This window comes from Haliotis cracherodii, unplaced genomic scaffold (genome assembly GCF_022045235.1).
Source record: "Haliotis cracherodii isolate W230 unplaced genomic scaffold, xgHalCrac1.p SCAF_22, whole genome shotgun sequence".
Classification (NCBI taxonomy): Eukaryota; Metazoa; Mollusca; class Gastropoda; order Lepetellida; family Haliotidae; genus Haliotis; species Haliotis cracherodii.
The window spans coordinates 8,179,252-8,205,693 of record NW_027266278.1 but is presented as its reverse complement, the minus strand read 5'-3'; the positions used below and the strand labels follow the sequence as shown (position 1 = coordinate 8,205,693).

General features: G+C 41.2%; 1 protein-coding gene across 2 annotated transcripts in view; it reads left to right on the top strand.

Moving 5' to 3' along the window:
* Positions 1 to 26,442, top strand: part of LOC139471274 (G-protein coupled receptor dmsr-1-like) — a 171,212-nt gene that overhangs the window by 108,861 nt on the left and 35,909 nt on the right. The window contains exon 1 of one of the 2 annotated variants that reach the window (XM_071253573.1): positions 7,561 to 7,650. The exons of the other annotated variant lie outside the window; for it this stretch is intronic. The gene's annotated coding sequence lies outside the window, so the exon portion shown is untranslated. Of the gene's footprint in view, positions 1 to 7,560; positions 7,651 to 26,442 lie in introns of those variants that run through there. 2 annotated transcript variants of the gene reach the window in all.

The window sequence follows — 26,442 nt, the reverse complement described above, 5'->3', positions numbered from 1 at the left end:
ACAGGCAGTGGCCATTTTCCCGTCTGTGAAAGCTTCACCGAGAATGGCTTGTCAATATTGAGGCAACATTTCACTTCATTACAAAAGCAAACCAGAGGAACGACGAAAGGGCCGCAAGCACGAGTTGGTTGCAGCTATTTAAAACGCTAAGGAGGGCGAATCTCTCGTGTCGCACTTACAGCTTGAAGTGTTTGGGCGAGAGAGGGCTTGTCACACAGATAGATGGTCCCATTGTCTCGTCCGCTATCTTGTCCAGCTGAGGCGGAGACGGCGTGGAGGGCACGGACGATCACAGAAGCTCCTGAATCCTATGCCCAGAAAATTGGATCAGAGCACGCTTTGATTTACTGAAATGGTATCACTGTGTGCATTAACAACAGGTCTCACCATCTCTTTTGTCTGTGCTGAGGGCGGCATGGCCGGACAAGACACGTCTTTCCTTGTCACTGAGGCTCAGACGAAGATCTGACAGTTTTGGTTGAAGCTCAAAGACACAATCCTGGATATCGGGAGACATGACAATGTTTGAAATGTATGTGAAGAAACCCGTCTTCAAATAGGTCCTGTCTGGCAGCACGAATTGCTTATTGGTTCAAGCGTTCGCCCGTCACGTCGAAGACCCGGGTTCGATTCCCCACATGGATGCAATGTGTGAAGCCCATTTCTGGTGTTTCCCGTCGTGATATTGCTGCAATTACTGCTAACAGCGGCGTCAAACTATACTCACTCTATCTTGGTAATGGTTGTTGGTTGGTTGGTTGTTGTTTAACGCCGCACTCAGCAATATTCCAGCTATATGACGGCGGTCTGTAAATAATCGAGTCTGGACCAGACAATCCGTCGATTGATATTATGAGCATCGCTCCACGCAATTGGGATCAATGACATGCATCAACCAAGTCAGCGAGCCTGACCACCTGATCCCGTTAGTCGTATTTTGCGACAAGCATAGTCGCCTATTACGGCAAGCATGGGTTGCTGAAGACCTATTCTACCCCGGAATCTTCACGGGTCTCTTGGTAATGGAAGCGTGGCCTGGGAAAGATGGTGTTTGGGTTGCTAGGACACCTTGAGTGCGCCTTTCACATTCCGGTTTGCGGAACCGAACCCTGGTATCCAACGTGTTTACCGAACCACCAGACAACCCAACCGCCTCTTTTCTGAGCGTATACAAGAAACGTCTATATCGGCTACAACGTTCTCATCCTGTTTCCAGAAAATTTAGACTGGAACTCTTAATAAGTGTAAATGCCTTTTTAATGTGTAAACAGCTGGTAATGGCGTCTGTAAATAGTCGGCAAGAGAGTGCTTCTAGTTTGTGTTGTCATCCAAAAACATGGCTCCTGATGAGGTTAACTCTCTAACTTCGCGTGTAATTACCACTGCGACTAAATCCGAGTTCTAAATCAGAGCATGGAGTTCACTACTTAAAGATCACGTGACATCCGGATGGTGTAAACTGGGAGACAGGCTTTCCAGATAATGATGCGCTCGGTTCTCGACGGCGGCTTATGTAACAGCTGTGACGTCATTAGAATCAGTGACAGTTATGAAATAGTGCTTCGCCATTTTGCTAAGGGGCTCCAGGTGAAGTTCCACAATGGTATAAAATTGTTTTGAGGGTCTCTTTAAAAAGAATGATATAATCTAGGCTGATTTATCGGGTTTATCTGAACATTATCTATGCTTTCCGTTCTCGTCAAAGATGCACGGGAAATCAATATGGTACACCGTGATTATTGATTATATCATCCTGCAATATACTGATGTCAGTGTTTGACTGGTTTCATCCTGGCATATACAGTCAGTGTTTGACTGTTTCATCCTGGTATATACAGTCTGTGTTTGACTCTTTTATCTAGCAATATACTGATGTCAGTGTTTGACTGTTTCATCCTGGCATATACAGTCAGTGTTTGACTGTTTCAACAAGGTATAGATTCCTGTCAGTATTTGACTGTTTCAGCCTGCAAAATACTCACGTCAGTGTTTGACTCTTTTATCCAGCAATATACTGATGTCATCCAAGTATATACTCATGTCAGTGTTTGACTACTTCTTCCTGGTATATACTGTCAGTGCTTGACTATTTCACCCTGGTATATATTCATGTCAGTGTTTGACTGTTTCATCCTGGCATATACAGTCACTGTTTGACTATTTCAACCAGGTATAGACTTATGTCAGTGTTTGACTGTTTCGTCCTGGTATATACAGTCTGTGTTTGACTATTTCAACCAGGTATAGACTTATGTCAGTGTTTGACTGTTTCGTCCTGGTATATACAGTCTGTGTTTAACACTTTTATCTAGCAATATACTGACGTCAGTGTTTGACTCTTTCATCCTGGTATAGCATCATGTTAGTATTTTACTATTTTATTCTGGAATATACTCATGTCAGTGTTTTACTGTTTCATTCAGGAATGTACTCATGTCAGTGTTTTACTGTTTCATTCTGGAAAATACTCATGTCAGTGTTTGACTGTTTCACCCTGGCATATACTCATGTCAGTGTTTGACTGTTTCACCCTGGCATATACTCATGTCAGTGTTTGACTGTTTCATCCTGGTATAGCATCGTGTTAGTATTTGACTATTTTATTCTGAAATATACTCATGTTAGTGTTTGACTTTTTCATCCTGGTATATACTATTGTCAGTGTTTAACTGTTTCATCCTGGTATCTACTGTCAGTGTTTGACTGTTTCATCCTGTTATAGACTCATGCCAGTGTTTGACTGTTTCATTCAGGAATATACTCATGTCAGTGGTTGACTATTTTATTCTGGAATATACTCATGTCAGTGTTTGACTGTTTCATTCAGGAATATACTCATGTCAGTGTTTGACTGTTTCGTCCTGGTATATACTATTGTCAGTGTTTGACTGCTTCATCCTGTTTTAGACTCATGTCAGTGTTTGGCTGTTTCCTCCTGCAAAATACTCATGTCAGTGTTTGTCTCTTTTATCCAGGTATATACTCATGTCAGTGTTTGACTGTTTCACCCCGACATATACAGTCACTGTTTGACAGTTTCAACTAGGTATAGACTCATGTAAATGTTTGATTGTTTCATCCTTTTATATATAGTCAGTATTTGACTGTTTCATCCTAGTATATACTGTCAGTGATTGACTCATTTATCTAGCAATATACTCATGTCAGTGGTTTACTGCTTCATCCTGGTATAGCATCATGTTAGAATTTGACTATTTCACCCTGGAATATACTCATGTCAGTGTTTGACTGTTTCATCCTAGTATATACTTATGTCAATACGTGTAACATATGCCTTTACAAGTTGTACGTTCCCTTGTCAAATGCAAATCAATCACATTGCAATATTGCGCAACGAAATAAATGGCAAGTTCGAACTCACATCTAATGATATTGTGGTCGTGTTGGGAATGGATTTTTTTAAATAGAAAACAGTTTTATTTGAATCAAGAAAAAGTTAACTACGGCTTTGATATGTAAAGACAACATATATGTACGTTTCTTTAGATGATTTTCGGTTTTTGCAAGAACTTTGCGAATGCCTTGATTGGTAAAAATAGAAATACCAACCTTATTCGCTATGGTATCGAGGGAATTGCAAATGAGTGAGGTTTGTACATAATTTCGTAGTTGAGGCAGTATGAAGCATCACGTCATGGATATTCATGGAAGTGCATCACGTGAAAAAACATGCGAAGGGATTCAAGCGCACATAAAAACCTGTATAATGTGGACCCATGTATATACCAAGTTAACTGACGTATGCTAAGTATTCATATTAAAGCACCAAGTGAACAGCCGTATGATGAGGATTTCATAGTAAAGTACCATGTTCACAGCCGTATGACGAGGATTTCATAGTAAAGTACCAAGTTAACAGCTGTATGATGAGGATTTCATAGTAAAGCACCAAGTAAACAGCCGTATGATGAAAATTTCATAGTAAAGAAGCCAAGTTAACAGCCCTAGGGCCTGTGACGAGTATTCATAGTAAAGCACCAAGTAAACAGCCGTATGACGAGTATTCATAGTAAAGTACCAAGTTAACAGCTGTATGATGAGTATTTCATAGTAAAGCACCAAGTTAACAGGCGTGTGGTGAGGATTTCATAGTAAAGCACCAAGTTAACAGCTGTATGATGAGGATTTCATAGTAAAGCACCAAGTTCACAGCCGTTTGATGAGTATTCATATTAAAAAAAAGTACTAAATTAACAGCCGTATGACAAGGATTCATAGTAAAGCATAAAGTTAACAGCCGTGTGATGAATATTCATAGTAAAGTACCAATTTAACAGCTGTATGATGAGGATTTCATAGTAAAGCACTAAGTTAACAGCTGTATGATGAGGATTTCATAGTAAAGCACTAAATTAACAGCTGTATGACGAGTATTCATAGTAAAGTACTAAGTTAACAGCTGTATGATGAGGATTTCATAGTAAAGCACCAAGTTAACAGCTGTATGATGAGGATTTTATAGTAAAGCACTAAGTTAACAGCCATGTGATTAGTATTCATAGTAGAGTACCAAGTTAACAGCTGTATGATGAGGATTTCATAGTAAAGCACTGAGTTAACAGCGGTGTGATGAGTATTCATAGTAGAGTACCAAATTAACAGCTGTATGATGAGGATTTCATAGTAAAGCACCTAGTTAACAGGCGTATGACGAGTATTCATAGTAAAGCACTGAGTTAACAGCCGTGTGATGAGTATTCATAGTAAAGTACCAAGTTAACAGCTCTATGATGAGGATTTCATAGTAAAGCAGTAAGTTAACAGCCGTGTGATGAGTATTCATAGTAGAGTACCAAGTAAACAGCTGTATGATGAGGATTTCATAGTAAAGTACCAAGTTAACAGCCGTTTGATGTGTATTCGCTTTAATCAGTATTTCCGAAATGTTGTCAGCTAAACGGCCCGTTGTGATGTAATATTTAGAAGTTTACTTCTTTGGTGAAAACCCCGAGCACGGATATGGTGCTTGCAAGTCAATGATTTTTATCAGGGCGAATATTGAATTCGAACCCTGTGTCACAGGATCACCCTACCCCTAGGGGATGCAACCCTACACGGCAAATTACCGTACCTCAGACGACTGGGCCACCCACAACCCCAGCCTATGCAATGTTATATCGGTCTTCACTCAACCTCGGGGGCACGGGTGGCCCAGTCGTCTAAGGCGCCGCAATTCGCTGTGCAGGGTTGCGTCCCTTGGGCACGCCAGAAACCTATGATTGTGGCTTCGAATCCCGGTTCGCCCCGATTATGTTTCTAGGTTTGTCAGCACCATACCCGTGCTCGTGGGTTTCACCGAGGTGGTAAACGTCTGAGACCTGCATCACTTCGGGCTTTCCTCGTACATTTAGCTGACACGCCGTGATATAACTGGAATAATGTTAAAAGCGGCGTTAAACCCAACTCACTCACTCACTCACTCACTCAACCTCGTTGGCTTCTTGTGAGAGAAGAGTTTTCCCCTATATTCCACCACCTTCTAGTGATAGAGCGTCTGTCAATAGAGGGGAAATTTCGGTGGTTCGATCCCCCGGCCGCGTCATACAGAAATACATTTAAAATGATACTTGTTGTTACCCTGCCTGACCCTCGACAATAAAGGGGGTAAAACAAGGACTTGTCGGCTCACTGTCAGTATACTGCTGTATGACATCTCACTTTTACCTCATTTTCACCTCACCTCTAATATATCCGCTTGACCTTACTCGTCAAGATGGACCTGAAACATTTTGTCACTGCGCTCAATCATACCATGATGTAAACGCCGAACATGAAACTTATTTTTAAGGTAACATAAAAAAATAAAAACAATAGTTATTATTGTTATGACAAGTTCTTTGCATGTGTGCAATTTTACATGTCAAGAAAAGACAGGAAATTAGGTGGCGTGTAGGCTGCCATTATGATACCAGATTTGCGAAAAAAAAATGAAGCGAGGATCAATACCAACAGTCATATGTAATTAGCTTTATCCCAGCGCCCCACAGAGCCATTACTCGTGAGTGTACTGTAGTGATGACGCCCTCTTCCCTGTCTATCAGTAGATCGTAAAGACGCCTTGTGTGTATGTCCAATGAATCTCCTTTCATCATCCCTTTCATTACGCTGAAATGCGTTTGATATTCATGGTACGACTGTAAAGAATAATAACGTGATAACGCACCGTTAGGAGTATGTATTGAAACACCGGTCACCTGGTCATGTCTCATTTACATATATTAATATACATAAAAGGGGGAGAGAGAGGGAGAGAGAGAGAAAGGGAGAGAGAAAGAACGAGAGAGAGAGAGGAGAGAGAGAGAACCAGAGAGGAGGGGAAAGAAAATGAGAGAGGAAATAGAGAGAAGGGAGAGGGCGAGAAGAGAGGAGAGAGACAAAACAGGAGAGAGAGAAAAAGAAAAGGGAGAGGGGGTGCGAATGAGAGAAGAAATGGGGAGAAGAAAGAGAATGAGAGAGAGGAAGAGAGTGAAGGAGACAGTGAGAGCAAGAAGAAAGAGAGAGAGAGGAGGGGGAAAGGAGTGAGTGAGTGAGTGAGTGAGTATGGTTTTACGCTGCTTTTAGCAATATTCCAGCAATATCACGGCGGGGGACACAAGAAATGGGCTTCACACATTGTACCCATGTTGGGAATCGAACCCGGGTCTACGGCGTGACGAGCGAACGCTTTAACCACTAGGCTACCCGACCGCCTCGAACTGGCCTAACAAAAACGCACAAAAGAGTATACACAGTTGGATTTAACAAATAAACTACAAACGTGTTATAGAAACGTTTTAAGACTGAAAACAGTTCAAACAAAAACTCTGGTACTCATATCAAATGCACCACCATTGAATAACAATTTTTTGTGTTTTGTTTTCATTTGTAACCACTACCAAACATGGATGTATACTTTCTACTGTGGGTACAATGTGTGCAGCACATTTCTGGTGTCCCCCGCCGTGATATTGCTGGAATATTGCAAAAAGCGGCGTAAAAACCATACTCACTCACTCACTCACTTTCTTCTGCCCTTCAGTTTTGTGTATTTTGACCAACTGCTAAAGGGTGTCCATAGGTAGTTGATGCTTGCCTGTCAAACATCACGGTGCTTGTATTAGATATAAACCTATAATCCTATGGAGTATTAATCAGAGAGTGGCACACCTCTACTCCAGCAGCTGATACGCGATATCTTCCTCCACTGACCGCAACATTGAGTGGCAAGTGATCTACATGTGATTACATCTGTATAAGAAGGACCCAAGTCACGTTGGTCAAGCCCATAAACTCAGCCAAATGCATACGGCGTAAGTACCAACTTGTTCACAATAATCAGCGACGTGTCAGCGCCTATGCCAGCAGTAGGTGGGGACACATACGCCCCCGTTCGATACAACTTACAAACTACTCCCATGTTCCAAGCATCGTCTCAATATGGGGCCGCGCTCGGAGGTTAATATCGATTACTTCCCTTGTATGGGCGACGTCACGTGACTTTGATCGCTTCATGGAGCCGGTCCGTGTGCGGAGTGAGTGATCAGTTATAGGCAAGCTAGTTCGCGGATATAAAGGATTTCGTTTTGTGTACAACTGAAGAAGCCTTTTCGGAACATGGTACCGAGGCACTGGTAGAAGAAGTCGCGAAAGGTAGGGATATGAGATTTTGATTATTTCACATGATTTTGGGGGGTATTTATGGAATCGAGTCTAGGTGTAGAAATAAAACTTTTACACTATTTGAGGATTTAAAATTGGAAAGTAAATAATTTCATCACGTATGTATTGTTTACTTTAATCTTATCGCTTTCTGATAACTGTTCGTCCATATGGGCATCTGTGATACTTGGGGTTGAACGGGCAACAAGGAGGGACTTTGTGTTAAACCGTCGGCTAGCTCAGTTGTCTGTACGCTTTTTAGGCGACGTTGTTTGAAGATATCAAAGCATACAGATTACGTGATGAGTTGTACTTCAAATTCACTTGGCCCGCGTTTAGTCAGGGAAAACCATACGTTTCTAGAGACATTTCTGAGGATTGTAACTTGTTTGTATGAAATATACTCATCGGGATTGTAATTCTTCAAACAGAATCATAACCAAGCCTGTGTTAACCCCGTTATGATTCAATAATATAATATAAGTGATATATAACTGATATTCAGTTTGCTGGACACAATGATGACATTTGAGTGAGAGAAATTCAAAGACATATTCCTTTGTATAAATATCCACCTTTAATTTGATTGGACAACAACATATAGGAAAATAAATTGAATATTTACGATGTTTCTTAAAATCGATCTCATCAAGGATTTGCACGTGACACATGAAAATAATAATTCGAAAATGCTATTTAATAACCCCTTTCACATAATACGCCATCTTCTTCCTGTAGTATCTCTATCGTTAGCTGCTTCATGCAAATCCTCCGTTAACTGTACACACAGCAGTGAGACGTCTGGTTCTGGTCATCCCGGAGATTGCAGGAGACCGAGAGCGAAGATGGTCGTTATTACAAAGGATATATTGTCCGCATTTACGGGATGGGTCGCGGGCTTGCCTATGAGACAAAGTTATCAACAAGCTAGGTATACACTGTCAAACGCATGAGTTATTCATTCGGCACTCATTGTGGCCAAGCCAGAGGTTCTATAACGAAGACATCTCATGTCATTTACCCGTTGGTCAGTCGTTAGAGACCAAAGAATTTTTTGTAACACAAAATGGGTTTGTTCCATCACAGATTGTTGAGATGGAATACATTCCGCATCAGTGGTGTTACATATAGTATATAGGAGTCTTTCTGGACAAATAAGTATCATATTTTGTATCAGTTCTTAAATCGGACAAAACTGTCAGGTTATGTAAATGCTTTGAGGTAAATGTTCCGTGGTTTGCCTGAAGTTATTATGTCACATACATGAACCTTTTGTCACATGATTTGGAAGAAATCCAAATGAGCAATTATATCAGATATATTTACGGGCTTCGTTCTGTGGTCGATGCCACGGAATAATTATCAACACGTCTAGGGTACTCTCTCTTGAGCTCCGTGAAGTAGCGTGTCAGCGAATTATGACCTTTCAATCATGCTGGGTGCAAATGGGCACGCGTGTCTCGATGCCAACACGCTTTCTCCTTAAGGTGATGCATCGCCTTACTATCTTCCTCTTTAGGTCGTACACTAAAATTCGTATTCCATATGTATTTAATAATACCATTGCACATTGTAACAATTATTAGTCACACTCAATTGTAAGTATATTTATTGGAATATTGCTATACAATAAACAATGTTTTGAGTACTTCTACTTTGAGACAATGTGCCTCTAGAAATCTAGTAATTACATGATATATATTATATATATAAAATCATAAAGATGCATTTTATGACAATTATGACATCACGTCAAGAAAAAAATGTAGTGTATTCACTTTATAATCAAGAAAATATATCAACGGGGATATCTAATAAATCAAGTCTGTTGTTTGCCCATTCAGATGCAGGGCATGGAAACAGATCGCCTTCAATGAAGCTCATTGCTCTTTTCACCTGACGCAAACGATGAATGCCAGCCAGGCAACCGTGACATGCTGACATTAGCTTTCTTCTCTTTTAAGGAAGGAAGCATGCCAACATTGTCAAATACTCTGACCGGGAGAACATAATCTCACAGCGATGATGAGGATGTTCTCGATGGTATTCTTCAGTGAAACGGATACTATCTGCGGATATGATCTGCAGATAGTTTCTACACGATAATTATACAGTACTCTTTAAATTAGAATAATAAAATAGTGGTATTTTTTTTTAATTAGTTTGTAGAACAAGTTTAAAGGAAGTAGCTGATGTGCATGTCCAATGCGTCCGATCAGGATGGTAACTGGAGCAAATATAATTCCAAACAGTTACGTGGAGTTACACAGGGTTGTGGGAAACTGATTTTACACAAGGAGACTATCTCCATCTGATTTCTGTCAGACATCCGAAAATTCAAAAAGCTTAAAGGCTATGATGGCAGAGTGGTGAAACTATCAACTCAGAGCTCCAGATAAGCTTTTGGTGTTGTGGGTATTTTACGCATGCATTTTAAAATCATTGGGTAACAGTAATTCTATCTTGGTATTCAAATTTCTGTTACCCACTAGTTTTTACACATGTGGGTATTTCAGTTAAATATTTAAAAACACTATTCATCTAGTCCCTGCAAACTGGTGTCGTGTGGGTTTGAGAGCTTTATATGACTCAAAAATACCACGATACTTCCACAAGAAAGTGTGATGGCAAATGACCATGATGTAACTGTCATCGTGGAGTTTGGCAAGGTTGACGGAATGTCCGTTTATAATTTCAAAATAAGTTGCTGATTTGCTAATGGAATACGCAGGGTTACTTCACAATATTTTGATGATACGCATAACTTTTATTTTTGTAGCGAATCTGTAATGTTCGTTGTGTATTTGATACGCTTGGACTTGATTTTACTGCGTATTTCTTCATTTTTAATGCGTATTTTACGCAGATACGCAGCTCATCTGGAGCTATGATCAATTGTTCCCGAAGATGGGAACACTCCAAATCCGGGAGGTTATGCGCAGAGATTTGGGGCAAGGCAGCTTCGTTGCTGTTTCCGATAAACTATATGACCAGCATACTCCTCGTCAACCAATTCAAAGTAGTTTTAATTTTATTGTTGCTATTATTTATTACAGCAACATTACATAACCTTTGAGATAAATCAATAGCCATATGTCGCCTCTCATAGGAGACCACAATCTTGCTACCTTATCTGTAGAAAATATTCAGTGATGAAAAATGATGTGAAATTTAAAAAGAACCCTGAAAACAAAACCTTATCGATTTTCCCACGAGTTCACTTTGTCATATTCGTTAATAACAATGATTTGTTATAACTTCACTTAAGTACTGGCTGCTGCCTTCATTAAGAATTCGATACGAGCTGATAAAGCACGTAGTATCATGGCGCCTGACAACGTTATTGTCCGAATACACTGGATGACGCACTCTCCCATCTGCTAAGGCTGGTTCCTACAGACGCCAAGGTGACGACTATGCAGTAGATGTTGTCATCTGAATGTAGTTAAAAGTCACAGATAGAGACACGGCCGTATGTTTCAGCATCAGCAACAGCAGGGTGTAGCGTTCAATGTCACAATAATCATGTTATATCATCATATCAGTTCTCAACCAAGCAAATGGTTGGTTGGTTTGTTGAGCAAATGGTAAGGTTATCCTTGCACTGCATCCCATGGCGTTGGTAGACAACCACGACTACAGTGATTTGTATTTACACCAGACATGTTCCAAAAAAGCGTCATATTGTTACAGAGAAGATCTAGATATATCTTGTATGTCTAACAAGTCATAATCCCTTAAAAACTTTTATACACACGGTCGTCTAGTTGTTTCATCTCGCAGCATCACTTACGACACGTAACACCTATATATGTAAGGAAACATTATCCTCAGGAGCCTTTTGTGGAGGGGTTGGGTCAAGGGACCAGAGAGTTGGGTGGGGAGGGCGTGGATGGACAGGTGGGTCTCACAATTTGTTTTTACAGAGTAACCTCCCTTTAGCGAGTAGGATCCGGCTTGATGATGATCCTGTGTTTGAACCGAGCCATGATCCAGCCTCATTTTGCTATAAGCAGTGATATAATTCGAGATACCATTCAAGTCAGTGTTGAACCCAGTTCATTCACTTATCAGACCGCCTCCGTGGTCTTGTGGTAGAGCGTCCGCCCAAAGAGCGGAAGGTCCGGGGTTCGATCCCCGCCCGCGTCATACCGAAAGACGTTTTAAGATGGTACTTGTTGTTACCCTGTCTGGCGCTCGACATTAAGGGGTTAAAGCAAGGACTGGTCGGCTCGGAGTCAGTATACTTTGTCTGAGTGGGGTATTCATGTTAAACTGAGACATGGTATCTCAGTGGGCTAGCACTATAAATCGGCATCAGTCCGGTCTAGAACAAACAGCCACACACACATGTGCATGCACGTCGCTTTATAAGTGCAATAATCTTGGACGTGACGTTAAACCCCATTTCACCTCACCTCACCTCACTTAGTAGCACCTGCACCTGAACCAATTGGCACTTACTTACTTACTTACTTTGGAGATTTAACGTGCGCTTTCCGACTGATGCGTATTTCGCACACGGGCCCGGCCAGGCCATTTAATGTGTTTCCGAAAGGGGCGAGGGTGGTCTGTGCAACCCAAGAGGGGGCTTTAGGGGTTGCTTATATAGAATTTGGGAATTTTGAGATTTGGAATAGATGCCGATGGGGTTGGGGAGGAGAACTAAGGGAGCTGGGTATGCTGGATGATTGTTTGTTTTTGTGATTTTGATTTGGTAGGTTATTATGGTTTTAGATGCGTTTTATCAGTTCCGTTTTTATTAAGAATACGCCTAAGGCCTTGAAGTTTTCTAGTTTATTTTGTGGGTTTAGTATTGCTTCTAGAGTGAGAGCCTTGTTTAGATTGAGGGTGGTTTGTAATGCGGTTCGATGTGTTAGGTAGTGTGTGCAGTGGATGAGTGCGTGTTCTGGGGTTTCTGGTTGTTTGCAGTGTGGGCAGTTACCTGTAGTGTGTTTTTTAAAATTTTTTAGGTGGTTATTTAGGTTGGTGTGTCCTGTTTGGAGTTTAGTGATTACTCTGTCGATTTTTTTGGATGGATGGAGAATTTTTGGTTTGGTTAGTGGTTTGCTGAGCACTCTTTTGATTTGGCTATTTGAGTTTAGATATAGGTTATGCCATTTTTTTGTGATTTTTTGTTTGTTTACACTTTTAATTTCTGATTTTGAGATGGGTAAGTTTAAGCTTATTTCTGGGATTTTGAGGGATCCGCACTAAAGCATGAAAATGGCCAAAAATCTACTCCAAAAATCTCTTAATAAAATACAACAATGGGCTGACAAATGGGGCTTCTCCCTTAACTCAGAAAAAACAACAGGAATAGTATTCAAACATAAAAACATGAAACCCGCCTCCCCAATCCTCCAGCTAAACAATCAAACAATCAAATTTCAAAAACAAACCAAATTCTTAGGACTTATTTTCGATGAACATCTCACCTGGGATGCTCACATCCAAAACCTAACAACTAAATGCAGTAAAGACCTAAACACCCTAAGATGCCTAACTGGCTCTAACTGGGGAGCCTCCAAAGATACTCTCCTCTCTCTCTACATATCCCTAATTAGATCAAAACTAGACTACGGCTGCGCCATATACAACACCCTAAACAACTCTCTATCTAAAAAACTTGACTCAATACAATATCAGGCTCTCAAACTCATTACACGCACCCAACATGGCACCTCCTACACCTCACTTCAGGCCTTAACGGGAGAAATGCCACTAAGTCTACGCAGGGAACAGCTAAGCTTAAATTTCTGGGCCGCGTCCCAATCAAACCCTCTCATCCAAAACTTAATAAACCAAAACATCAGCCCTAAAAACCAAGCTCTAGCTCGTAAACACCCCTTACTTACCCCAATATCCCAAAGAATAACAAACTACCTAAATGAACACCAAATTAAAAATCTTAAACAAAACTGCAAACAATCAAATATCTTCACCCCTAAACTTAAAATACCCAAAATAGACACAACACCAATTGGCAGCTCCACGTGTGTTATTGTAGAGGCGATCATGATGACGTCGGCATTCGGTTTCAAATGCGTACACCCGATGATGCCATTTCAGAGGTGTGACTGACGGCAAGGTGTGGTCATCAAAAGCGCCCTGTGTTAATTACACTACGACAGTGTCAGGTGTATGACATAGTTCCGCTTGGTGGCAATCGATAGTTACATGAGGTGGTAATTTTCATAATGGACCGACCAGGTGTTAAGTAAAATAATTTGGACCAGAACAGTGGTAAAACAACACTTTGTGCTCCCTTTCGCCTTCCCACAACAAATTACGTGTTTTGAATAGTGACACCATAATTATCCCGTCCCTCAGAAAATATGTCTCCGCGCCCAAAATATTTGTCCCAAGTCGAATTTGTCACAGCCAACCTACGCCGTCTTAATGTACTAATACAGTGTTATTGTTAAACAATCGCACAAGATAAAATCGATATATTGAAGTCGTGTCTTCGCAAACCGGCAACAAAGTTTGATAAATATACAAAGCTTGGGTAGAATGTTTGCTTGCAACCGTGAGCAAACATAATTAGTCCAAAGAAGACAGCTCTCACTCAACCGAGATGTGTTTATTGATAACTTTTAACCCCATAGGCAACATATACATGAGAAAAAAAAAACATCTCAGAGCACATATTGTTTTTATAAAAATATAAAGGGTACTGTGCATAAAAAGCTGTTCTATGTTAACCGTGGTTTTAATAGTTAAAAGCATCCTTGTATACAGTCTCCGCGAGTCTTCTCTGGTCACGTTCTCCGCGGCGTTGGAAGGTTTCCGATGGAGATAATGAACGTTGCTTTTGTGTATGAATCTTCATAAACCATGATATGTGAGACAGCCCCCAGTTTAGTTTGTCTTTGTTAGGTTAATGGGTTGTTCTAAATGCGCTATACTTTCTAGAACAGCGATCGACTCTTTTTTCGTACACGTATATACTGTCACCAGGGTACATACTCACTGAATGACGGTGATAAGAAGGTTTACGTTGTTTTGGGAACCAGTACCACGGTAGAAAGATCGAGTTTCATATATCAATTTGTATATACATTTCTGCAATGAAACGCTTTCGTTTTCTCGCTCAAGAGGAAAAGCTGCACACTAAATGCCTAAGCAGACGTCCGAGTTTTTTCTAGTCTCCCCCTAAAAGTGATGTGACATTTATAAACGCATTCAACCACTACTTTATCACCAGTCTGATATGTCTGGACATGTGTCCAAGGAGCGTTGTAACTTTCAATAGGCAATATCTCGTAAAGTATTCAACACTGACAATATTCATGGACACTGTTTCCACTGCCTTGGCAGTTTCAATAGAGCTAGCCCTGGAACCAGACTCTTTTAGCGCTTGGCTTCCACAGTTGAACCCGACAGCTTCACTTCAAAAGCACCTATCGATGCTGCAATTGTAATATACTGCCCAACTTCATGGTAGACAGAACATTGGATTTCTATTTGCCCCAGTTGACTTTATTTTCCGCCGTCGTCGACGTCGCGATGAGTGATATGAGTTAAGCAGTGTCCGTTGATTGCCACATGCTCTCAAGTGTTCACAACGCCAAATATACGACCATGGAAGAATCAGGTGTGATGAAGATTTTCCGTAATGAAATAATAAAAGAGAGGTCCATACGGAGAGACGGGCAATATCGCCGACGCTTGGCGCTTTAATTGCGGTGCGGGCACAAGTTGAGAACCGATAGAGTGGACAGTGGCATTAGGATCTTGTGGCGTTGCACGCTCACAATCCCCTGATCACATCGATTAGCATTAGGGAGAGGTGGTCCGCGGATCAAGAAATTGCAACTGTAAGTATGGTTTGTTTAAATGCTGTTTTGTTAATCCCTGTTGATAAGCTTTGTTTTGTTGTCAATTCTCAAACATGTTTGGTTAGATTTGGAAGCTTGTTTTAGCTTATAATATTATGTTTTAGATTATATTGATTCAAGAAATCTAATCTTGCCGTATTAGCACATGTGTCTTTACATAGTACACTCTGCCAGTGTGACTTGTGCTTCACGTCCATGTAGGGCAATAAGGGTTTTATACACTGCTGTTAATACTGTTGGCGTTGGGTTGGGGTGTGAAGTGATGTTCGAATGTATCATTTCCTTGATGAGGAAGCCTGGTGGCTTAACATTCGCTCGTCATGAAGAAGGTCCGGGCTCAACATGGGACCAATTGAAGCCAGTTTCTGGTGTTCTGTTGATGTTGCTGGAATATTATCAAAGCGGCGTAAAACTGTACTCGCTTGCCCTTTGGCTGAGGTTTACACAGACAGGCAATCGATGGACTATTTTCTAGGAGTTAAATAATCCAAAAGCTGTTCCAGCCTCCAGTGGAGTCAGTTTGGAGTCGACCGCCTCCGTGGTAGAGCGTCCGCCCGGAGAGCAGAAGGTCTGGGGTTCGTTCCCCGGCCGCGTCCTACCAAAAGACGTTAAAAGATGGTACTTGTTGTTACCCTGTCTGGCGCTCGGCATCAAGGGGCTAAAACAAGGACTGGTCGGCTCGGAGTCAGTATACTGTGTCTGAGTTGGGGATTGATGTTAAACTGCGGCATGGTATCTCAGTGAGCTAGCACTATAAATCGGCATCAGTCCGGACTGGTACAAGCAGCCACACAAACACACACACGTACATGCACGTCGCTTTATAAGTGCAATAATCTTGGACGTGACGTTAAACCCCATTTCACCTCACCTCACCTCACCTCACCTCACCTCACCTCACCTCACCAGTATGGAGTCCTGTTATCAGGCGACCGTTGTGTTGCTGGGTGGGATGCTGCTGATATCAAACTCTTCTTTCGATTTTTGAAAACCTTTTCTTCTACAATTAACGCTTTATTGAGCACGGTTTGACTGATGTTTACACTTCCGGGACATGTATTTGTTATAACGGTATTGCAGTGTATTCTGACACCAGTGGCGAATGCTAACAGTCAATATTGTTTCCCAACCACGTGCACAACTAATTCAATAGAAGCGAAGCGACGTGGCAGGGTATTATATTTCATGGATACATCAGTGTAATCCACTGCTCCCGGCAGGGGAGCGGAGAGTCAGGGGTTCGATCCCCGACCGCGTCATAACAAAAGACGTTAAAATATGGCACTTGTTGTTACCCTGCCTCGCGTGCGGCATTAAGGGGCTAAACCAAGGACTGGCCGTCTCGGAGTCCGTATACTGTGTCTGAGTAGGGTATTCATGTTAAACTGCGGCATGGTATCTGAGTAGGCTAGCACTGTAATATCGGCATTAGTCAGGACAAGCACAAGCAGCCACACACACAAACACACACACACACGCGCGCGCACGCACGCACGCACGCACGTGCATGTACGTCGCGCGTGCATGTACGTCGCTAGTCCTGCGCAATGACTGGAATATACTAATACGAATCTACAAAGTAGACACAATTTATGGATAACAACATCTTTAATACTGTAAAGGTGACATTTCAGAAAAGATCCTCATACCGTTGTCAAGAAAGACTAAGACAAATCTAGTTTTCTTCATTCCATAACAGCAGAAGGGAAAAGGTTCTTTTGAAATGTCAACAATTAGTTTAAAGAAGTGTTTTCATAGACCAAGTGTTAGTCTATCTGGTCGCTATACACGTCCAATAGTGTTTCACGAGACGTTAAGCCCCATTTCACCTCGCTCGCCCCACCTCGTGGCTATGGAAAACGATAGACATTTAGCATTGCTTTTGAGTGAGTAAGTAAATGTTAAATCGTGGCAAGTGTGTTGACTGTGAAATATGAGTGTCATCAATAACATATTGTATTGATATCTCAGCAGCTGCGATTGTTTGTGTAGTGTTCCACATACATGTAGTTGAAATCTACTCCAACAAGATCCAGAGCTGAGGTAACATCAATACACGACAACACAGAAGCAGGCTTCAAAATACTCCTTCCTCATGAACACTTTCAATCTTATATTCTTAACACGTCAATTCACAACAACCTCGAAGCGGGCTTCAAAATGCCCCTTTCTTATGAACAGTCTCATGGGCTTGAGTGAGTGAGTGAGCTGGGTTTAACGCTTTTGACAGTATTCCATTTATATCACGGCGTGTAAAACTAATGTGGGAGGAAAGCCCAAAGTGATGCAGGTCTCAGACGTTCCCCACTTCGGTGAAATCTAAGAGTACGGGTATGGTGCTGACAAACCTAGAAACATAATTGGCGCGAACCGGGATTTGAACCCACAATCATAGGTTTCTGGCGTTCCCAAGGGACGCAACTCTGCACAGCGAATCGCGGCGCCTTAGACGACTGGGCCTCCCGTGTCCCCTCATGTGCTTGATACACCAAAACAGCATGGAAGACCCGTGAACATCTTGGTTAGAACATGCTTGTCATAAGAGGCGACTAACGGTATCGGGTGTTCGGACTCGCTGACTTGGCTGATGCATGTCATCGTATCCAAATTGCGTGGACCGATGCTCATGATATCAATCACTGGATTATCTGGTCCAGACTTAAGTATTCACAGACCGTCGTCATATAGGTGGAATATTAAACAACAAACTAACTAGCAATATATTACAACAATTCAAAATAGTGCATCCACGTGAACATTCTCTGTCTCGTTTGCAGGAAACATCAATACATAACAACATTACTGTAGGAACAGAACCCTTGCACATGAACATTCCTAATCCCATGTGCTTAACATAGACAGACACATGAACATTCTCAGTCCCATGTGCTTAACATAGACAGACACATGAACATTCTCAGTCCACTGTGCTTAACATAGACAGACACATGTACATTCTCAGTCCGCTGTGCTTAACATAGACAGACACATGAACATTCTCAATCACACGTGCTTAACATAGACAGACACATGAACATTCTCAGTCCCATGTGCTTGACATAGACACATGAACATTCTCAGTCCCTTGTGCTTAACATAGACAGACTCATGAACATTCTCAGTCCCATGTGCTTAACATATACAGATACATGAACATTCTCAGTCCCATGTGCTTAACATAGACAAACACATGAACATTCTCAGTCCCATGTGCTTAACAGACAGACACATGAACATTCTCAGTCCCATGTGCTTAACATAGACAGACACATGAACATTTTCAGTCCGCTGTGCTTAACAGACAGACACATGAACATTCTCAGTCCGCTGTGCTTAACATAGACAGACACATGAACATTCTCAGTCCGCTGTGCTTAACAGACAGACACATGAACATTCTCAGTCCGCTGTGCTTAACAGACAGACACATGAACATTCTCAGTCCCATGTGCTTAACATAGACATACACATGAACATTCTCAGTCCCATGTGCTTAACAGACAGACACATGAACATTCTCAGTCCGCTGTGCTTAACAAAGACAGACACATGAACATTCTCAGTCCCATGTGCTTAACAAAGACAGACAAACAGATTGGGGTGCATTTAAACATGTTCACACACGTACAAGTTTGTTCTTTTATCGCCATCTTATTATCATATGGCGTACCTTCCTTACTACTTCACACTATTACATTTCCGCAGGGACAGTATTCAAATAGTGATCCTGCATGAACATTCTCAGTTTACACTCGACAGAGCAGACTGAAATCAGATAAGAATGATCACACCCTTTGATCCCAAATGAATATCATACATGCACAGAGTTGATGATTCGTCATGGCTGGCATCAACCCTGTGTGTGTCTGGCCAGGATCATGGATGAGACGAAATAGTAATACTGCTGAAGACCGATGAGACGTAGTAGTAATACTGCTGACAGAGGCACCGATTTTGCTTATTCAGTATAATTCCGCAATTTTCGGAAAGATCTGGTGTCGCTGCTTTAATGGCTCAAGTGACTTTATGACGTGACTTGTGATCGTGTTCTTTGCCATATTCGAAGCTGTCTCTAATTCTGTTCTTTTGAATATGACTGTAATTCGTTTCGTTCCATCTATGAATATCAGTTTATCAAATTACGACTTTATCCGGCTGCATCTGTCTTGAATAAAAGTCAGTCCCACTATAATTTCCATCATTGAAGGATTGACTAACCGAATGAACGTAAATAAATACAACATTACACCTTTTGAATCTACATTCGATACTGCATGAATAATGAATGATAAATGCGATCTTCTCGCACACTTTTTTAATATCAAATTTACCGTTATCTTAACTTGGTAACTTTTGCCAAGTTGTCTAATACCCCGTTCACATGCGCCTCTATACATATGTGTGTATATGTGCATACGTGTGTAGAAATACATACCAAGAGTATACTTGTCATGTGGACGCGTTTATTCATGTGTGTATATTTACACCAGGAGCAAATTTGCTTCATGTCTGGAGCAGGTGCAAATGTAAATGTAAATTTGCACTGTGTGTATATGTTGCAATGTGAACGTTTATGTTGACGTAAGAGGATGATCTGATTAATATCTGTACCTTTGCCAACATCTAACAAATTGTCAACAGTTGCCAACTTTTATGCGTATATACAGAGTTGAGCGGACAGTGTTTTCTTTTGGTTTCAAGGAGTGAAAACTTTGAGTTCATATTAAATCAAACACATGTTGCTTCACGCGAAAATGTTCGGTGAAGTAACTCTCTTCTCATTCAACTTTGATTGGAAAACAACCTGTTTTGTGTTGAAAGTCATGGACAGACTGACGAATATGTGTGCCTTACACAATTTACATACTTTATTTACACACCTAAGATGCTTTTCATGTGAACGCATAGTAAATTTACACATACACACGTATGTATAGTTACAAGTGGTGTAGAATTACTTACGTGTGTAAATGTTGTGTAAGTGAAGGGGTATAAGGCGCCGCAATACGTTGTGAGGTGGGACCCTTATGCGTTCCAGATCGGGTGTTCGAATCCCAGCCCAGACCGTATGATCATGTTTTTATGGTTTGTCAGCACCCAGCTCGTCGGTTTCACCAATGTGGTAAATGTCTAAGAGCTGCATCACTTCGGGTTTTTCGGCAACAGGAGCCTGAAACCCCATTACTTAAATACTGTTGAAAGCACACTTGCAACTTCAAGCGTGTGTCAGTTGCACAACAGGGTATGCCTACCATTCAGTGCTGCATCGGGTAAGGACGCACTGCTGCTGGATAACGAAGCACTGAATTCATGGCCAGAGACATTGTTTAGAGATTTAGATAAAATTGTATGTTGTAGGTTATGTCAGAGGGCTCATCAGTAGACAGTAATGGGACTAGACTTGCTCAAGTCTCTAAGGCAATACGTTTGACACGGCCAATATAAAGATATTCATACTTGTAGACAGCGTTAAACCGAACTAGTCACTTAATCATACAGATTTGTCACGTGTCACGCGACCAAAAAAGAGACATTCGTTATTGCATACGGCGTTAAACCCAACTCACTTATACTGTTTTTTCTGTCGCTTGTCACACGACCAATATAGAGATAGTCGTAACTGTACACGCTGTTAAAATGTGCCGGTCACACGTCACACGACCAAAATTGAGATATTCGTATTTGCATACGGCGTTAAGCCCAGCTGACTCACTTATACAATCGATTACAGCGGAAGCAATATCAATATGATTTAGGTGTTTAACCGATGGAACACAATATTGAAATATTTACACCAACATACATTTATAACTGCCACGGTTGGACCAGCTGTCTTGGAGGTCTTCAGCAGGCCATGCTTGCCGTGATAAGGGAATTATGATTGTTGTAAGAGGCGACTAATGGGATCGGGTGGTCAGGATGGTTGATGCATGTCATCGTATCCCAATTGCGTAGATCGATGCTCATGATGTCAATGCCTAGATTGTCTGGTCCAGACTCGATTATTTAAAGACCGTCATCATTTAGCTGGAATGTTGCTGAGTGCTGAGTTAAACAACAAACAAACAAAACTTGGAAGCGGCAATTCTCTGTTAAGAGTCGCGGCATCAAACACGCCAGAATCCTATAATGGAGGGTTCAAATCGCAGATTATGATTGTCATCCATGATTGTGTTGCATCAACCCAAGGCCTCTTATGACAAGCATATTCGCCTTTTCTACCCCGGATCTTCACAGCTTCAAAGCGACTTTCAACCCAAGTCACACACTTATTCTTGGCTGGTTGTACCGCGTTGTCCCAAACGTCAAATACTTACTATGATATATTAAGGCACTGACTGCAAGGATACAAACTGAGAATTTCGTTTGACACAGAACCATGATGTTTTGGAATTACTCACTCGCTCACGTAAAGAAAAATACAATATGAAAACAAAAAACCGGGAGTGTTAAGGACTTTCGGGACTGACATTTTCATTTGACAAAATGATGCATTGAGGAAATTCGTTGCACTCGTATATGTTAAGAAACCGTTTCTAATAGACACATACAGCGATATATCGGTTAATATAGCCGCGCAAATTATAAATGAATCATACATTTTCGCTGTACGTCATATACGTAGCATATATGTATAAGTTATCAAAAACAAATCTTGTCAGTCATCATGCAACACACGCCTTTACTTTGAACAGTTTTCGTAATAACCTGTCATTTCACATCAGAAGAAACATTTGTGTTTTCGACACGGGGGTCTTGTAATGTTGGTGTTTTTCTATTCATCTTAAAAAAATCGGATTATTAAACTTTAACATTTTCAAAAAACCCGACTGAAGCTTTTGCTACATTTCCGAAGATGCAAAGAGGCTTGGAGGTTTCTTGACGGAGGCCTGTGTGTTTGATCTGGACAATGTTGTCATGTTCGTAACATGTGACCACGGCTAATGGAAACGTTGCCTGCAGGCACTAATGTCGTGAACGTTATAACTTGTCGGCTGTTTTCCCCATAAATTCTTTGAATGTTCTTTCATCTTGAGCGTCAAGGCCGAATAAGCGTGCTGCTTTTTGTGTCATTCCATCTCCAGTATTTAGTTGATTAGCACACAGAGACACGCTTGCACTTTCTCACCCCACTCAGCATTAGCTCATCAATAGCAAGGTTTATTTCCGTAAGATGTACAATCCGACAGGTTGATTTTGTTCTTGAAAGCATTTCATATATTCATTGCAATTGTATTTCTTTCTCGCTGTCATGTTAGACGTTAATGCAACGTGCGCAGTTACAGTCTGTAAACCTGCAAACCCCAAAACACATTTTCTGATAAAAACGGTTTGAGTGAGAGCAACCATTTCATACATAATCTTTTTGATTACCCACTGACTGCAAATGTCAAATTTTATTTATGAAATGTAAATATCGGACTTTTACATCCGCTTCTAAACCTCCCGCTGTCATAAGTTCTCAGTGAGTGAGTTTGATTGGCGCCGCTTTTGGCAACATTCGAGAACATCACGGGGACACATTGGCACGTGTTATTAATGGGCACTATTCTTCATGCATTATGCCATAACCTATTTAGTGTTTTATTAATGGGCACTATTTCTCATGCATTATGTCATAACATATTGAAGTGTTTTATTAATGGGCACTATTCTTCGTGCATTATGTCATAACATATTGAATTGATTTATTGATGGGTACGGATTCCTATGCTTTATGCCATAATACCTGAATTGTTTTATTATGAGTACCATTTTTCATGCGTTATGCCATAACAGATGTTTTATTAATGGGTATTATTACTCGTGCAATAGGGATGGCACAGTTGGCACAGTTGTCTTAGGAAGCGCAATTCGCTGTGCAGAGTCGCGGCCCTTGGGCAGAAACCTAGGATCGTGGGTTCGGAAACCTTGGAAACCCCTTCATGTTTCTAGGCTTGTCAGCACCATACCCGTGGGTTTCATCAAAGTGGGAAATGTCTTAATTAGGCCTGTATAATTTTGGGCTTTCCTCTCACACTGAGCTGTTATATCTGGAATAATGTTCGTAGCGGAGTTGAATCCAACTCACTCACTCACTCACTCACTCAAACACTCACTCACTCAGTGTATAGTGCCATAATATATTGAAATTTTATTAATGGGTACTATTTCTCAAGAATAATGCCATTATAAATTAAATTGTTTTATTAATGTTTACTTTTCCCCGTTCATTGTGCCACGACAAATTGGAATGTTTCAATAAAATAAGTATTTTTGTTCATATAATTAACTTATATTATTGAAATTAAAAAAAATATATATACCCAATTACAAATTGATTACACTATACTTGTCCGTGTATTTGGCATTGAAGGGAATATAAACATAAAGGTTATTGGTTAAAGGGCTGGGGTAGCCATGTTCCTCCTTAATTGTAGGTCATAAGTACCCTGATACAAATACATGCGTTCCAGCATTAATAGAAAGACGAACAAAATGATGCGTAGTTTGTTTGGTAACGACATACATAAGCCTCAGTAGTCCGGTTGTCTATGCCCAATGCATTCTTGTTCCGTGAACATATGTTTCTTCTCAACAGGAAGCTGACAACTTTAGAACCGTCTTGAGTTTTCATGTTGACCTTTCAGTCGCCGTGGCAACTGCTAAAACTATCTTATCATACACATGATTAAACATTTCGTTTCCATGGAAATGTTTTTCTGTGGCTCTGTAGGTTGTAGCTGAGTGCATGCCGCGTCAACTCTTTGGATTTAGCACAACCGGTTCCGTGGGGCGGTCGGGTAGCCTAGTGGTTAAAGCGTTCGCTCGTCACGCCGAAGACCCGGGTTCGAATCGCGACAGGGGTACAATGTGTGAAGCCCATTTCTTGTGTCCCCCGCCGTGATATTGCTGGAATATTGCTAAAAGCGGCGTAAAATCATACTCACTCACTCACAACCAGTACTTCTATTAAGTCGACTGTTGGCAATGGGAACTGGATATAACGGGAGTAATTGTGTGTAATTGAATGTGTGTTACTCTGAATGTGTGTTTGTGTGATTATGTGTGTGTGCGTGTATGATTGAATGTGTGTTACTCTGAATGTGTGTTTTTGTGATTCTGTGTGTGTGCGTGTGTGACTGAATGTGTGTTACTCTGAATGTGTGTTTTTGTGATTCTGTGTGTGTGCGTGTGTGACTGAATGTTATAAATCTGAATGTGAGTTTGTGTGATTCTGTGTGTGTGCGTGTGACTCTGTATGTTACTCTGTGTGTCTGTGTGATTCTGTATGTGTGTAACTGAATGTGTTTTTCTCTGAATGTGTGTTTGTGTGATTCTGTGTGTGTTCGTGTATGATTGAATGTGTGTGCGTGTGTGACTGAATGTGTGTTACTCTGAATGTGTGATTGTGTGATTTTGTGTGTGTGCGTGTGACTGTGTGCTACTCTGAATGTGTCTCTGTGTGATTCTGTGTGTGCGTGTGTAACTGAATGTGTTTTTCTCTGAATGTGTGTTTGTGTGATTCTGTGTGTGTGCATGTGTTATTGTGTGTGTCTTACTCTCAATGTGTGTTTGTGTGATTCTGTGTGTGTGCAAGTGCGTGTGTGCGCGTGTGTGACACTCTCTGTGTGTATTTGTGTGAGTGTTTGTATGTGTGTGTGTGTGTGTGTGTGTGTGTGTGTGTGTGTGTGTGTGTGTGTGTGTGTGTGTGTGTGTGTGTGTGTGTGTGTGAGTGTTTGTATGTGTGTGTGTGTGTGTGTTGATTAACGCATCACTCACTTATTGATTGAGGTCATATGGTTGTGGGTTGAAGAGTCACGTGTGGTTCAGTCATCTAATCCGAGAGGAACTTATAAACGTGGGTTCGAATCACAGTTCGCCTTGATTATTTTTCTACACCATACCAGTGCTCAGGGGCATCAATTAGGACTTTCCTCTCAGCTGACACGCCATAACCTATCTGAAACACTGACGAAAGCGGCTTCAAGCCCAAATCACTCACTCACTATGAGGTGGTAATTGAAATTGTGCCGTATTGTCGGTACTGACTGCCACGCTCTAGAACACTCTCTTAGCATTTCTTTTGACGAAGAACGTACTGTTCTATGTACTAACAGCTGCGAGGTTCAAATACACTGCCGGGCAAAAAGAAGTACACACCAATGTTTGATAGTGGCTCAAAATAAAACAAACAAGAAATGGTGGCCGGTGTGTATGATCCGGTGATCAAAGTTGTGTTTTGGACCTTAGGTTTGCAGTGTTTAGGCGACTGTTTTCAGCCTAGTATCTTTTTGATTTTATAATATATACTTGTAACTGCGAACTTCTGAAGAGCCATCAAACACCCATAAATCCGAAAATACATGTGTAGCCTGTATTAACTATAGAATCAAGTGAGTCAGTTTGGTTTAACGCCGCTTTGAACATTATTCCATTTATATCACAGCGTGTTCGTTTATTGTGGAATGACAGCACGAAGTGACGCAGGTCTCGGACCACGTTGGTGAAACTCACGAGCACGAGCATTGTGCTGACAAACCTAGAAACATTTTTCGGGGCGAAGCTGTGCAACTCTGCACAGCAAATTGCGGCACCGTAGATATGGCCAAGGCATTCTTAAAAGAGGAGATGCATACTGGTCATCATACAAGCAATACTCAAAATGAGCTACAGTTTCATATTTTTTATCAATGCATTGAGTAGTGTAACAAAGTCAACGGTCCAGAAACTGATCTGGCATTCTTGGTGTCGTCGAGGTAAATCAAATATCAGCGTGATAGTTGAGTTTGACTGTTGGTCGTGATGTTATGCACTTTCGATTTGTGGTTGAACTTTCAGGCTTTTACCCAAACCGGATATCTCGATTACCGGATCAAGGTTTCTTTATCGACCACAGTGGCCTTGAAAGAGGTGTTAATGGGTACGGTTGTACTGGGAGGGGGGGAGGGGGAGGGGG